This window comes from Melanerpes formicivorus, unplaced genomic scaffold (assembly GCF_026170545.1).
Source record: "Melanerpes formicivorus ecotype bairdi unplaced genomic scaffold, bMelFor1.0.p_v2 SCAF_9, whole genome shotgun sequence".
NCBI lineage: Eukaryota > Metazoa > Chordata > Aves > Piciformes > Picidae > Melanerpes > Melanerpes formicivorus.
The window spans coordinates 18,172,084-18,185,866 of record NW_027142361.1 but is presented as its reverse complement, the minus strand read 5'-3'; the positions used below and the strand labels follow the sequence as shown (position 1 = coordinate 18,185,866).

The window sequence follows — 13,783 nt, the reverse complement described above, 5'->3', positions numbered from 1 at the left end:
GAGGGGTGGCCCTGTACATCAGGAAGGCACTAGATGCCATTGAGATGGAGATTAGGGACTATCGGGTTGAGTGCTTGTGGGTAAGGATTAGAGGGAAGACCAGCAGGGCAGACACCCTGGTTGGAGTCTGTTATAGACCACCCAACCAGGAGGAAGATGTTGATGAAGCATTCTATAGGCAGCTTAGGGCTGTCTCAAGACCTCCGGACCTTGTTCTCATGGGCGACTTCAACCTGCCCGACATCTGCTGGGATCTCAACACAGCAGAGAGGAGACAGTCTAGGAGGTTCTTAGAATGCATGGAGGACAGCTTCTTATCCCAGGTGCTGCAAGAGCCTAGCAGGGGCAAGGCTATGCTTGACCTCCTCTTCACCAACAGGGAAGGGCTGGTGGGTGATGTGGTGGTTGGAGGGTGTTTGGGGTCCAGTGACCACGAGATAATTGAATTCTCGGGTTTTGGTCAAGCCAAGAGGGGCAGCAAGAAGACCTCCACTCTGGACTTCCGGAGGGCAGACTTCGGGTTACTCAAGGAACTAATTCAGAGGGTTCCTTGGGATAAAGCCCTTAATAATAAAGGGGTCCAGGAGAGATGGACCCACTTCAAGGCAGAATTGTTGAAGGCTCAGGGACAGGCTGTGCCAATGTGCCGGAAGATGAGCCGCCGGGGCAGGCGGCCAGCTTGCATGGTTAATGAACTTTTAATGGAACTAAGGGAAAAAAAGAGGGTGTATCACCTTTGGAAGACAGGGGAGGCAACCCACGGAATGTTTAAGGATGTTGCTAGGTCTTGTAGGAAGAAAATTAGGGAGGCAAAAGCGCACTTGGAGCTTAAACTGGCCTCTACTGTGAAGGACAACAAAAAGTCCTTCTATAAATACATTAATAGCAAGAGGAAAGGAAAGGACAACCTCCACTCCTTGGTGGACACGGAGGGGAACATTGTAACAAAGGATGAGGAAAAGGCAGAAATACTTAACATCTTCTTTGCCTCAATTTTTACTAGAAGGACAGAACGTCTTCCAGACAGCTAGCCTGCAGAGCTGGCAGAAGGAGCCAGGGAGCTGCACAGTTTCCCTATGTTCCATGAGGAGGTGGTTGGAACTCTCCTTAGCAGCTTGGATCCCCACAAGTCCATGGGACCAGATGGGATTCATCCTAGGGTTCTGAGAGAGCTGGCAGATGAGCTGGCCAAGCCACTATCCATAATTTTCCAGCAGTCCTGGCTCACTGGAGAAGTCCCAGAGGACTGGAAGCTGGCCAACGTGGTGCCCATCCATAAGAAGGGCCGGTTGGATGAGCCAGGGAATTATAGCCCTGTTAGCCTGACCACAGTGCCAGGCAAGATCATGGAACAGGTCATCCTGAGTGCAATAACACAGCACTTACAGGATGGCCGAGGGATCAGGGCTAGCCAGCATGGATTTAGGAAGGGCAGGTCCTGCCTGACCAACCTGATCTCCTTCTATGATCAGGTGACCCACCTGGTGGATGTAGGGAGGCCTGTGGATGTAGTCTACCTGTACCTCAGCAAGGCCTTTGACACTGTCCCCCACAGCAATCTCCTGGCCAAGTTGTCAGGCCATGGCTTGGACGGGAGCACACTGCGATGGGTTAGGAACTGGCTGGAGGGATGAGCCCAGAGAGTGGTGGTGAATGGTGCCACATCCAGCTGGCAGCCAGTCACTAGTGGTATGCCCCAAGTATCAGTGCTGGGCCCCATGCTCTTTAACATCTTTGTTGATGATCTGGATGAGGGCATTGAGTCCATCATCAGTAAATTTGCTGACGACACCAAACTGGGGGCAAGAGTGCAGTGCTACAGGCTGGGGTCAGAGTGGCTGGAGAGCAGCCAGGCAGAGAGGGACCTGGGGGTACTGGTCGATGGCAGGCTGAACATGAGCCTGCAGTGTGCCCAGGCAGCCAAGAGGGCCAATGGCATCCTGGCCTGCATCAGGAACAGTGTGGCCAGCAGGAGCAGGGAGGTCATTCTGCCCCTGTATACTGCACTGGTTAGGCCACACCTTGAGTCCTGTGTCCAGTTCTGGGCCCCTCAGTTTAGGAAGGATGTTGACTTGCTGGAACGAGTCCAGAGAAGAGCAACGAAGTTGGTGAGGGGTTTGGAACACAAGCCCTATGAGGAAAGACTGAGGGAGCTGGGGTTGCTCAGCCTGGAGGAGACTCAGGGGTGACCTTATCACTCTCTACAACTACCTGAAGGGAGGTTGTAGCCAGGTGGGGGTTGCTCTCCTCTCCCAGGCACACAGTGCCAGAACAAGAGGACACAGTCTCAGGCTGCGCCAGGGAAGGTTCAGGTTGGATGTTAGGAGGAAGTTCTATACAGAGAGAGTGATTGCCCATTGGAATGGGCTGCCCAGGGAGGTGGTGGAGTCGCCGTCATTGGAGGTGTTCAGGAGGAGACTTGATGGGGTACTTGGTTCCATGGGTTAGCTGTTTGGGTGGGTTGGATTGGTTGATGGGTTGGACACGATGATCTGGAAGGTCTCTTCCAACCTGGTTTGGTTTGGTTTGGTTTGGTTTGGTTTGGTTTATTCAAAATAGATCAAATCAAAACAGACCACCAAGGCAGGCACATAGGACTATTTGGATAACTCTGCATGATCAGTTTGGTGAGAACATGAACCGCTGGGATGGCCAACCAACTTCTAATCTTTTCAGGAGACTAAGGGAATTGCGAAGTGGCAGAACCCGAAGTAGCAATACCAGAAGGGTAGCTGTTACTTCCACGGTGGCCCAGAACAACTCTAGTACCTCCAACAGTGGCTCCAGTTCTAACACTGCACACTGTGCGCAATGCACATGTGGGCATGTTCCCCATAACTAGGGGTGCCCTGCCTCCCGCCAGGGGGAGGAGAGGGATAACAGATATAATAGAATCTATTGGGATGTGTACATCCAGTGGCCTGGCACTTCACAATTTCGGAAGTACAGGGCCTTGGTTGACACAGGAGCACCGTGCACCATAATACCATCAAATTATCAGGGATCAGAGTCTATAACTACTCTGGGAGTCACTGGTGGATCTCAAGAGTTAAGTAAGGTAGAGGTTAATATAAGTTTAACTAGTAAACAATGGAGGAAGCATACAGTTGTGACCGGACCTGACGCACCTTGTATTTTGGGAATTGATTTTCTGAGAGAAGGGCGTTTCAAAGACCCTAGAGGTTACAAAAGGGCTTTTGGAGTAGCTTCTACAGAAATTGATGGACAAAAATTGAAACTATCTGCCAGACCTGAGCTTTCTGATGAATCTGCAATTGTGGGACAACATAAGATACAGGACATTAAATTGCCGGTTGCTTCTCAGACTGTGCATCACAGACAATACAGAACCAACCATGACTCTTTGTTGCCCATTCAGAATCTGATTCGTCAGTTGGAGAGTCAGAAAGTCATCAGCAAAATTCATTCCCCTTTCAACAGTCCAGTGTGGCCTGTGCGGAAGCAGAATGGAGAATGGCGTCTGACGGTTGACTACTGAGCCCTAAATGAAGTAACGCCACCTATGAGTGCAGCAGTACCAGACATGATGGAACTACAGTATGAGCTGGAATCCAAAGAGGCCAAATGGTATGCTACCATAGACATTGCTAATGCATCTTTCTCTATTCCCATAGCAGAGGAATGCAGGCCTCAGTTTGCTTTCACCTGGAGAGGACTCCAGTACACTTTCAACAGATTGCCAATGGGCTGGATCCACAGCTCAAGCATCTGTCATGCAGTGATCCACGATGCTCTGGAGAAAGGCGGTGCTCCAGGACACATCCAGTTCATCGATGATATCATCGTCTGGGGTAAAACTGCTGAGGAAGTCTTCGAGAAAGGTAACAAAATCATTGACATTCTTCTGGATGCAGGTTTTGCCATCAAGCGAGACAAGGTGAAAGGACCTACCACAGAAATTCAATTTCTGGAAGTGCGGTGGCAGGATGGATGCCAACACATTCCAGTGGATGTGGTAAATAGAGTCTCCACCATGGCAAATCCCACAAACAAGCAAGAAACCCTACGTTTCTTGGGGATAGTGGGATTTTGGAGACTGCACATTCCTGGATACAGTCAGATTGTGAAACCTCTGTATGATGTGACTCGAAAGAGAAACCATTTCCACTGGGGACCTGAACAACAAGAAGCCTTTGACCAGATAAAGCAAGAGGTAGTTCAAGCAGTGGGTCTGGGACCTGTCCGAGATGGTCCAGACATTAAGAACATTTTGTACACGGCTGCAAGTGACAATGGTCCAACCTGGTGCTTGTGGCAAAAAACTCCAGGTGAGACACATGGATGACCTCTTGGTTTCTGGAGTAGAGGTTACAGAGGTTCAGAGGCTAATTATACTCCAACAGAAAAAGAGATTCTAGCTGCCTATGAAGGAGTAAAAGCATCTTCTGAAGTAATTGGAACTGAATCACAACTTCTCTTAGCTCCCAGATTACCAGTTTTGAATTGGATGTTCAAAGGCAAAGGCTCCACACCACATCATGCCACAGACTCAACATGGTCTAAGTGGATGGCTCTGATAACACAGACAGCTCGAATGGGAAATGTTGAAAGACCTGGTCTAGTGGAGGTGATCTCAAGTTGGCCTGAAGGTGTCAACTGTGCTAAACCTCCAGAGGAGAAAGTAACTCGTGCTGAGGAAGCTCCTCCTTACAATGACTTTTCTGATGATGAAAAGAAATATGCTTTGTTCACAGACGGTTCCTGTCGTCTTGTTGGAAACAAGCGAAGGTGGAAGTCTGCAGTGTGGAGTCCAACACGACGAGTTGCAGAGGCGAAAGATGGAGAAGGAGAATCCAGTCAGTTCGCAGAGGTAAAAGCTGTCCAGCTAGCTCTCGACATAGCTGAACGTGAGAGATGGCCAAAGCTTTATCTCTACACCGACTCATGGATGGTAGCCAATGCTCTATGGGGTTGGCTAAAGAACTGGAAGAAGAGTGGTTGGCAGAGGAAAGGAAAACCCATTTGGGCAGCCAACCTATGGCAGGACATTGCTGATCGAATCGAGAGAATTCCAGTGAAAGTGAGACACATTGACGCTCACATTCCTAAGAGCAAAGCTACTGAGGAAGAGCAAAGCTACTGAGGAACAGCAACACAACCATCAGGCAGATCTAGCTGCAAGAATTTCTCAAGTAGACATGGACTCTAATCTTGATCTCGACTGGAAACACCGAGGTGAGATATTCTTAGCTCGGTGAGCTCATGATTCGTCAGGACATCGAGGCAGAGATGCAACATACCAATGGGCTCGAGACAGATCCATAGACATTTCCATGGATGCTATCACACAAGTCATCCATGACTGTGACATTTGTGCTGCTATTAAGCAGGCAAAGCGAATTAAGCCCTTGTGGTATGGTGACAGATGGTCCAAGTACAAGTATGGTGAAGCTTGGCAGATTGACTACATCCCTCTACCACGTTCTCGTTCTGGTAAGCAACACATGCTTACTATGGTAGAGGCAAACACTGGATGGTTGGAAACTTATCCAGTGCCACATGCAACTGCATGCAACACCATTCTCGGTCTGGAGAGACAGATCCTGTGGAGACACGGAACTCCAGAGAGGATTGAGTCAGACAACGGAACTCATTTTAAAAACAACCTTGTAAAGAAGTGTGCAAAAGAGCACGGTATTGAGTGGATATTCCATATTCCCTACTATGCACCAGCTTCAGGGGAGATTGAACGCTACAACGGTTTGTTGAAGACCACTCTTAAAGCCATGGGGGGTGGATCTTTGAAAAACTGGGAAAAGCATTTAGCACAAGCAACCTGGCTGGTAAATAGTAGAGGTTCAGTGAACCGAGCTGGACCTGCACATTCAGATTTGCTACAGAAAGTAGAAGGTGATAGAGTTCCTGTTGTTAGAGAAAAGAATCTGTTAGGTAAAACTGTTTGGGTATTTTCTCCCTCAGGAGAGGCTAAACCTGTCCGAGGGGTGGTTTCAGCTGAAGGTCCAGGTCACACTTATTGGGTAATGCAAGAGAATGGTGAAATTCAGTGTATTCCACAAAGAAATTTAACTTTAGCTTCCAACCCTGACTGATACTATGATACAGTGTCTTAAGGCACACCTCACAAGACCCATCACCAGCTTCACTGCCCTTCTTCAGACCTGCTTCTGCACCTCTGTCTTTCTTGTTGTGAAGGAATTAAAATTTAAGTAATTGAATACTGGTTGGTTAAATAGAATTCCTAATCTTCTGTTTTCTTGGGTTTCTCAGTCAGTGAAACATCTTTTTTTTCAGATGGAGTTTTGATAGCAGTAAGTTCTTTTGCTGTTGGATTTTGGAGTTGCGGTGGATTTCCTTTGTTGAGCATTGCCAGTGTTTCGATTCACTTAGCAGATATTCAGTTTGGGTAAATGTGCAAAAGCACAAGCCATGCCATGGAGCAAAGCAAAAGGCAGCTGGAGGCTTTTTTAAAATTTATCTTAATGAATATTTTGGGTTTGGGTGATGTTGCTGTCCAGGCATCCATAAGTATGTGAAGTCCTTGTATTTCTCTGTGCCTTTTGAATAAATCCAGCATAGTGCTAATTAAAATAGTAATTATTATCAGTAACAAAAGAATATAATCTACACTCAAAGGTATGTCTGAAGCTGTTGTGTTACTGTGTCTGACTTGGGTTAATACTTTTCTGTTTAAACAAGGCAGGAAACTAACTGCAAAAAAATGTGTTCAGTGCTTGGAATGAATTTATTGAGGAGCAGTAGAAGTGCTGGTGCTGGCACAAGGGTGGGTGGTGGCATTACAGTTCAGGTGGGGAGTGGTGGTGTGGGTATGCCAGGCAAAGTTTACACAGTATGGGACTATAGCCTGGATTCTGGCAGCGCTAACAGATTAAACTGTTTGTAGGATTGTGGTGGAAGACCTTTAGCTGCCAGTAAAAATATCTAGATTTCCTGTCAATATACCTCCACGTGTCTGTCGATGTATATATTCATCCAGACTGGCTTCTGTGTTCAAACAGGGATCTTTTTGGTGCTTTGATGATAAAGATTCTGTCTCCAGTGCTTATAATGAAGGAGTTTCCTTTTGTCATTGTGCAAGCTTCTATACGTGGTGCTGTGTGCTAATTTTATGTCCTCCTACTCTTTGGAGGAGGTTGCATTTTCAGTCACTTGAAACGGTTTTGGTGGAGGAGGCGGGAGTTGTTCTTTTGTTATTGTTTGATTGGTTTCCCACCGGAGGTTACAACAGAAACAATTAATCTAAAAATTACAGTTTGTGCAATCAATTTTACAAGTGTGGCCAGCAGGTCGAGGGAGGTGATCCTCCCCCTCTACTCAGCCCTGGTGAGACCCCACCTGGAGTACTGCGTCCAGTTCTGGAGCCCCTTTTACAAGAGGGATATGGACGTGCTGGAATGTGTCCAGAGAAGGGCCACGAGGATGATCAGAGGGCTGCAGCACTTCTCCTATGAGGACAGACTGAAGGAGTTGGGGCTGTTCAGTCTGCAGAAGAGAAGGCTCCGAGGTGACCTAATTGTGGCCTTCCAGTATCTGAAAGGGGCCTACAGGAAGGCTGGGGAGGGACTTCTCAGGATCTCAGGTAGCGATAGGACTAGCGGGAATAGGATGAAGCTGGAGGTGGGGAGATTCAGGCTGGATGTGAGGAGGAGGTTCTTCACCATGAGAGTGGTGAGACCCTGGAATGGGTTGTCCAGGGAGGTGGTTGAGGCCCTGTCCCTGGAGGTGTTTAAGACCAGGCTGGCTGAGGCTCTGTCCAGCCTGATCTAGTGTGGGGTGTCCCTGCCCATGGCAGGGGGGTTGGAACTAGATGATCCTTGTGGTCCCTTCTAACCCTGACTGATACTTTGATACTATGAATTATGGTATTAGAATGAATGAAACGGCACCTGCCGTATCCTGACGGCAGCATGCAGCCCGCAAAGCTTTTCTTTGTCATTATCCTTGTCCTATAAGACTGCCTTCAATTTTTCCTGTTTCCTAGTGATGGTTGATAACCTATAAAATAGCGTTTGTGGTATGAACAGGGATAACCCAGAGATCTGTGACAGGGGGTGGGGGTTAAACCATGTAGAGTTAGTGTTTCATTTTGTGTTTCTCGGTGAGGCAATTGTATGTTAAGAATGTTTAAGGTGTTAACAAGCTTGCTCACCACGGCTGAAGTCTTTGAGACTACCAGTCAGTCCAATGTGGATGCCACAAGGGCAAACAATTCTTGTGTTAATGACATCTTTAGAGCTAGCCTGAAGTGCAGTATGAGATTACCTTGCTGCTCTGGTTTCATGTTTGCTTGCTCCTCCTGCAGTCAATAGAAGATCGGATAGACAAACAGAATGGTTCCACTTGGGCTTTGGGGTGGTTGGTAGCAGACCAAACACTATTGCATTTTGATCCTGTTAACTCTGAAGCTCAAAACAAAGCAGCAGCACAGAGTTGTGTTGCATTTCTTCAGAGTTCTTTGCTGCATCAGAATGTCACCAGGCTGGTTTATTTGCTTGGTCTCGCTGAGCAGCACATGCAAGCAGCCGAACAGACTGTGAGTAAGGTTATGGTTCAGATACGTGGAGTGCCTTTAGTAAAGCTGTTTGTCAAGCTCTTGTCTCACAGAAAATGAAACGGCAGAAGGCAGAACAATTTATTTGTACTACGTGGACAATGTAGTGTTAACATGTGAGGAGGGATTGCTTGCCTTCAGTGTGCTCACCAGTTTGTGCTGACTTACACCTCATCATCACGATTAGATAATGTTGTGTGCTCTTCCAGATGCACTCATGTATATTTAATGATATTTAATTGCTGCAAACGGAAAATTTCATGAAGTACATTTGCCTTGTTCAGATATATATGTGGCAGAGAAGCTTGAAAGATGCCTGTGTAGGCTTCACATTGGTAGACTTAAGAGGCAAGTCAAATTACTGTGTTTTGTCCGGGATGCATCAATCACTACATCTTATAGTTAATGCCCTAAAAGTGTTATTGCACTAATTTTTCCCCCCTATTTAAGATCTTAGCATTGCTATTTAGCTGTAGGTTATTTTTATGCTTTCTCATACAATTGGTTGTATTTTCCTCTATTTGTGTTGGCTTCTACATAGCAAAGAGAAAAGTGACTCTAAGGCAACAAATATTGGCAAGGAAACTTGTGGACCTGTTGTGTTTGAACTTGCCTTCACATTTCTTTTTCAAACAAATAAGCAAAGCCAACAAACAACAGTCTCTGGTTAGTTTTTTTGGTTGGCATTCATTTAATTTTGTGATAAAGGAACTTTTATATATTTTTAAGTAACTGGATGACTCTCAGTGTTAATTGCCATTTGGGTTTTTTTGGACCAAGAAGAGTACACAAAGCCAGCTGTAATTTCTTATTTGGTGCAAATTGAAGGCTCAGGCTGCAACATTCCAGTTCTAACCTTCAAGGGAATGTTGATCTCCTGAAAATCTACTGGCAACTTTAAAATATAAAATTTCTATTGTCTCAGTCTGTACAGGAGATTAATATGAGCTTTTGTATTTGAGGCCAATTTTGTCTTAGGAGCTTAGTACATGCACTTTAAACCTTTCACATTTTATTTTTCATACCTCACTTAGCTCTTCAGAAATTCTACAAGAGCAGACATGCTGGTTCCCATGTGCTGTCTCCAAGGGGACCCTGGGTTTCACTACAGGTGGAGCTGCCCTAGATCTGGTAGTGGGACTATGAGGAATCTGTCACAGAATTATCCAAATTGTGTTATAATGCATCTGTGTTTCATTGTGGTGTGGGATCAGACATTATCTGAAAGGGCTGAAAAACTGTCAGTCATCAGAAGTTAATTTCTTGAAATGAAATTTGATGGGAAAATTTATATGGGAATAAAGGTTCTTGTGAATTGGGAAATGCTTTCCCTGAATCCATCCTGTACAGTGTGACAAAACAGAATATATGAAGAAGAAAATATGGAACATCAAATAAGTTGTGACAGACTTTTCAGCTACCATGGCTGTTGTACTGAAAGCCTTTTTAATGCCATGGCCCCAACCATCAGTTAAAAAAACCCAACAAATGCAGACAGACTTGTTTACTGTATTATCTTTAAGAGTTTTTACAGGACAGTTGGAAGTAATACCTGCTAGGATCATTGTATTTACTTCTGAAACAGAGTAACTGTAAAGGTAGGATGACTTTTTAGGGTACTTGTTGAAAAAGCTTCAGTATCATTGCACCCCTAATGGCAGTTCAGATGTTTTCACTGGGTTTGATTCTATACCCTACTAGGGAGAGAATTGGGTACATCATTATCCAATCAGTGGTGTCATTAGTTACAGCTCATCTGTGAAGACAGTTCCCCAAGTCAAGATGGAGGTTTCCTAGAGATGAAAACATCCTACATTATCCAAAATGCATCTCTTCTCCCTTTTAGAATAGAATGGAATAGTATAGAATGGAATAGGATAGGATAGGACCAGGTTGGAACAGACCTTCAAGACCATCCAACCTATCATCCAACACCATCTAATCAACTAAACCATGCAACCAAGCACCCTATCAAGTCTCCTTCTGAACACCTCCAATGATGATGACTCCACCACCTCCCCAGGCAGCCCATTCCAATGGGCAATCACTCTTTCTGTATAGAACTTCTTCCTAACCTCCAGCCTAAACCTCCCCTGGCACAGCTTGAGACTGTGTCCTCTTGTTCTGGTGCTGGTTACCTGGGACAAGAGACCAACCTCTGCCTGTCTACAACCTCCCTTAAGGTAGTTGTAGAGAGCAATAAGGTCTCCCCTGAGCCTCCTCTTCTCCAAGCTAAGCAACCCCAGCTCCCTCAGTCTCTCCTCATAGGACTTGTGTTCCAAACCCCTCACCAACTTTGTTCCTCCAGGATTCACAGACACCCTGCCAGAAATCTGTTTAGTCCATTGCAACTTCAATGGTGTTTCCTAAGACTGTTGTGGAAAATCGGCTACCTTGAGTTGATCATTACCAGAGGTGTGACTGCTATTACAGAGGGAATCTAAACTCCTACCAGTTGTTGGGAATAATAGGCTAGTCCTTGCTGAATCCACCACTGCATGTGATGGTATGCTGCTCCTGGTTCTGCTTTTCCTACTCTCTCTTTTGCTCACTAACTCTTCCACTCTATTTGAGACACACAAGATTTCTTAGGCTAGTGAAAAAGCCCAAAGTGTACAAGAGTGGTGTGAATTCTTTTAAATGAGAAAGAGGGAAATAAAGCTTATCAAAGGCATAGTCATTTGGGATTTACACAAGACTGGTTTCAGCAAAGACCCTGGTTTCTTAAGTCTTAGAAAACTTTGGAGAAGCATAGAAAAATGCAGGGAAATGGGAAGGAAAATGGCCTCCTTCAAGCCCTACCTTGCAGTTTCACATGTAAAATAAGAAGTCTTCTGAGAGATTCTTGTTGAGTAACTTGGACAAGTGACTTGACAACTATTCTTGCACTCAGCTTTGCTGAATACTTCTCCAACTGTGAAATGCAAATGTGGAAAAGTGACTAAGATACATGTCACCCTTTTATTGTGGATGGCACACTGTCATACTCCGAAGCTTTGAAAGAGGCCTTCGTTCCCTGTGATAAATGTGTCTTGAGATGCTGAGAGTTTGAGTCCTGCCACTGGGCAGTTTCCAGATTTTTCTTCCTTAACCTTGTAGCATTGTATGGGGCTGTTGTGACCTAAGTGCAGTGCAGGACCCAGCACTTGGCCTTATTAATGTCTTTTAACTTCTCCTTAATTTTGTGCTGCCTGAAAAAAAATTGCTGTATATTTGAAAGAAAGAGTAATACCAAACCTTGATAAGTGAGTCCTCGCTACAAGGTGAACTAATAGATGGGTTTTGATGTTAATGCTTATCATCTTATTTTAATGCATCCTAATTTTGCTTGTTGTTCAGGGACAGCAAGTGCACTGCTTCCCAAGGAGACACTGCAACTAGTAAAAGTAAGGGTGGAGTCAGTGTATGATCATATCTGAAAGAGTAGGAAGATAATATGCTTTAATGATATTAAGCATTTAATGAGGTGGAAACTATGATGACATGATTTTCATCTTTTCACCTATTAGAAGCCTTAAAGATATCAGAAATGGGTCAAAAACATGCATTATAATGGAGCTAGAATGTGTAGGAAGTGAGTCTTTCACCAAGGTAACTGGGGTAAGTAGTCTTAAAGCTGTCTGGCTGCATGACCCAGTTTAGAGGCTGGATATAACTGTTTCTTAGGGGTTATTTCATGGGACACTGTGAACTGATATAACCATTCATTTCTGCTGGGAGAGGGTTTTCCTCTTCTGTCTTCCTCTCTGTGGAGGTATACCCAATTGTTTGCATGGCCTTTCATGTTCTTCAGGCCTTACACTGGGCAGATATAACTGTGTGTCTGAATGCATCCATTTTTCATGCTGAATAGTTTTCTGTCGGTGAAGTAACTTAGAGTGATTTACAGAGGGGTCTGGTGAGCACATTAGTGGTGGAAGGTGAGCAATAGGCACAGCAGCCAGAAGGAAGGACAGATCTCACTGTTTGGCAGTAGCTGTTAGGTTGGCTCACCACATCTCCCAAAACCATGCTGTCTCTTGTCAGCAGGATGCTTAGGTAAGGGGCGTTAATGTTACCTTTATGAAGGTGATCATCAGACAAGATATGTTGTACATGACACATTTCTTTTCCTCTGAGGACAGGTGACTTTAAGGAACTCTGATGTCCTGTCTGTGAGGTTCCTTAAAGGTATTTAAAAAAGAGAGGCTTGGTGAATGTTAGCCAGACCTTGAGTTCAGTGGGCAGTCGTGGATGCAGAACTTGCCACCAGCACTCTCTCTTGAGATGAGCTAAAAAATTATGCTTGTACACAGAGTGGACATACTTGTGTTTCACGTAAGGGATGTGACATGTAAAAAAACTTCTTCAGTAGCTAAGAAGGAGGTCACTGCAATACAGAATGTTAATCACTAACCAGCCAGACCAAGATCAAGTAGCTTGTCGGATATGGGATGTATAAAGAATATAATTTCATCTAAGCAAGCATGTGTTGCATATTAATGATAGGCAAATTGGCTTTCAGGGAGTGGAGAGAAATTAAAATAAACACTAGCTTCTGAAACTTGTCTGTCTCTTCCTTCTCCAATAGCACAGTTTAATAATAGAGGAGGAGTTTTGTTGGGATGGATTTCAGTTTCATGTGACTGCCTGCTATGAGCAGTAATCTTGAGCTTCGGCTTTTTCTGTGTTTCAAGCAGCAAATGGCTATAATGTTTCTTTCAAGAAATGAAGAAGGAAAAAAAAAGAAGAAATTTCCTCTTATTATGTTATTTAACAGTAGCAAGAATCCAGGAAGGTGCCATGCAATAATTGGGACTGCAGTCATTGCTGGAGAGATTTTCAGTTGGAGTTTATAAGGTGCTGTAAGGTGAAAGAGCAAGTACAGGTGACGAAGAAGGAAAGAGCAGAGATGAAGGAGGATGAGGATTATAATTAACATGATTAGACAAGAGACATATTTTGGTGATTCAGCTAAGGTGGTGAACCCTGTATGGAGGTTACTCAGCATAGACCCTCGTCATCACAGTGTGAGGGCCTTGCAGAGTGCCTGCTGGGTGTGAGCAGTGTGTCATGTTTATAGGTATCAGCATTTGGGTGCACTTTCTCGGTTCAGCACTGGAGTGGAAGGACATAGGACTGGACTTGTTTGTGTCCAGGCCCTGTGTCTGTAGGCAGTGACTTTGATTACAAGTGGCTGTGTGATTTATCTATTTATTTTTAAGCTCTAACTCCATTTGTCATTGGGTGGAT

General features: G+C 44.9%; 1 protein-coding gene across 2 annotated transcripts in view; it reads left to right on the top strand.

Annotated features, from left to right (window-relative positions):
• The window catches only part of KIF13B (kinesin family member 13B), a 230,241-nt gene that overhangs the window by 7,610 nt on the left and 208,848 nt on the right, over positions 1–13,783 (top strand). The gene's annotated exons all lie outside the window — the stretch shown is intronic.